Here is a 2,629-nt window from a genome sequence, read left to right on the forward strand (position 1 = left end):
ATTTGCTCGTCCGCCTACCTAAACCTTATTCATTTGTTTATATAATATGAAAAAAAGCAATTCAGTTGTATTTTTACTTTTATTAAACTTGACATGTCTGTATGTATGTGTGGGTTAAATTTAGAAATTGAATTACGAACTCACTTTCAATCATCTGACTGATCCGTTAAGCACAAATGTCTCATAATTGTGATAATACTGTATTATTTACAACTATTATATTTTTTTATATATAATGAAAAATATATGTCAATAAGGAAAGCTTATCTTTGTCATATCAGATTTTTTCTAGCCATAGTGTGAGTAATTTTAGTACACGAATGATATAAGCGACTATTTTGATGAAATTTTTAAATTTGATATTGTAGTAAAAAAAAATATCTATAATTGATACCATTTAATTTTTTTGTTATATGAAAGTTTCTTGTTTCTTAAGTAAAGTATTTTTATCAAGCCATTCACAATCCTCGGTAGTATAGTGGTGAGTATCCCCGCCTGTCACGCGGGAGACCGGGGTTCGATTCCCCGCCGTGGAGTTAACTTTTTAACGATAAATACCTATTTTTAATTTATATTTGACATCATTACCTAAATAAATAAACCTTTCAAATACATATTTTAATGGTACAAGATAATAAATTACTATTTAAAGTTATTTATCGATCCTTTACGCAAGACATTTATTTTAAAAACAATACAAAAGCGTTAATGGAATGTTCTATATTTAAATCGTGATAGACGATAATGGATGCCGATTGTTCTATTTTGGTGCGTGTGCGCATATCCGGTTGGGAAAGGGCGAGTTTAAATTATTACACAACTATTTTAAGGTAAAAGAAAAAAAACTGCTCTGTATATTATGTTGCTTGTTGATTAAGTTTATTTTAAGCTGGAAGTAAAACAGTACCCTCATAATAACTTACTTATATGTATTAGTAACTAAGGCAATAAAATTTCGATATATTCTCGGAACCGATGGCCTTTGGACAAAAGCTTCTCGTATTTAGTGAAGATGAGTAAAGTATTGGTACTGATTCCATGATGCTGCCCTAGTGCGGCTTGGATAAAAAAACATTTAGAATGCCAAGTGTTAGTGTTGAGTCCATGACGCCTTAGGGTTGGTTATAAAACACATTTAAAGTTTACTCGATGTCGTGCCGGTTTGGTGGTGAGGTGATCTCTCAACATCAGGTGGGCCATTAAGTACTTCTCGCAATCGCAATCTATGGCTATATTTAAATCGAACCTATTCATCACCGTCATCTTCATCCCGTGTTGGTCCACTGTTGGGCTAGTCGATCTTCAGCTCCTCTTCTCCAATCCCTGCCAAACTTCGAGTATAGTAAATAATCATATTATACGGAATAAAAAAATGATCCCTTTTTAATTTAAGTGGAGTAGAATGAAGTAGTTGTGACTACACATAGGCAGACCTGACACACACACAAGCTTTAAAATTATTTATAATACAACTTTTAAAAGCTTACTCATATATACGTAAGCTTTATAACGTTGCGTAATATAAATCAAAAATAGCTACTTATTGTTAAAAAGTAAACTCCACGGCGGGGAATCGAACCCCGGTCTCCCGCGTGACAGGCGGGGATACTCACCACTATACTACCGAGGATTGTGATTGAGATGGTAAATATACTCACTGGTTACAGTATTAGGATTAAGATTCGAATAAAGAAATGTAAAATTTATAAAAAGCTAATGACTCCACGGCGGGGAATCGAACCCCGGTCTCCCGCGTGACAGGCGGGGATACTCACCACTATACTACCGAGGATTGTGGGAGATGCAACAAATATACAATACTATTAGAACTCGCAGCTTTCCCGCGTGTTATTCAACTAGTCACGAAAGCATATCGCCATCGTGATATTTTAACGTCTCGATCATTTTATGATAATAATATATATTTAAATTGTAATGAGCCGAGATGGCCCAGTGGAACGCGTGCATCTTAACTGATGATTTCGGGTTCAAACCCAGGCAGGCACCACTGAATTTTCATGTGCTTAATTTGTGTTTATAATTCATCTCGTGCTCGGCGGTGAAGGAAAACATCGTGAGGAAACCTGCATGTGTCTTATTTCAACGAAATTCTGCCACATGTGTATTCCGCCAACCCATATTGGAGCAGCGTGGTGGAATATGCTCCAAACCTCCTCAAAGGGAGAGGAGGCCTTTAGCCCAGCAGTGGGAAAATTTACAGGCTGTTAATGCTAATGCTTTAATGCTAAAAATTGTAGATATGACATATGAACTATTTGGCAGCAGCGTTAACCTAGTGTGATAACTGTTGGGCTGCAACACAGAAACTTGATTCTCAAGACAGCACTTTCGAAATGATGTCTCGCCTTCAACCAGGGCGCCAATCTTACTAACAAATTATTATTATTATTTCATCTCCGATTCAAAACTTAATCCTTGCCGTTCAGCCATTTTCCTATTAGGAACAAGGATTCAATTGCGGTTCGGATGAAGTTCGATCGGATTATAATCGGGATCGTACCGTTACATATATACATAAATATAATTTGCCGTCATTTAACATTAAACTAAGGTTTATTTTTGTAAAGAATAGTCACAGTTGAATCGGGATTTTCGATTTCGACAATCT

General features: G+C 35.8%; 2 non-coding genes across 2 annotated transcripts; both read right to left on the reverse strand.

The window, feature by feature from the left end:
- Positions 1 to 1,558: 1,558 nt before the first annotated feature.
- Positions 1,559 to 1,630, reverse strand: Trnad-guc. Its single transcript has one exon. It is a non-coding gene; the product is annotated as a tRNA-Asp (tRNA).
- Positions 1,631 to 1,720: 90 nt separating this feature from the next.
- Positions 1,721 to 1,792, reverse strand: Trnad-guc. The gene has a single exon. It is a non-coding gene; the product is annotated as a tRNA-Asp (tRNA).
- Positions 1,793 to 2,629: the final 837 nt, after the last annotated feature.

Source organism: Vanessa atalanta, chromosome 16 (genome assembly GCF_905147765.1).
Source record: "Vanessa atalanta chromosome 16, ilVanAtal1.2, whole genome shotgun sequence".
NCBI classification, from domain to species: domain Eukaryota; kingdom Metazoa; phylum Arthropoda; class Insecta; order Lepidoptera; family Nymphalidae; genus Vanessa; species Vanessa atalanta.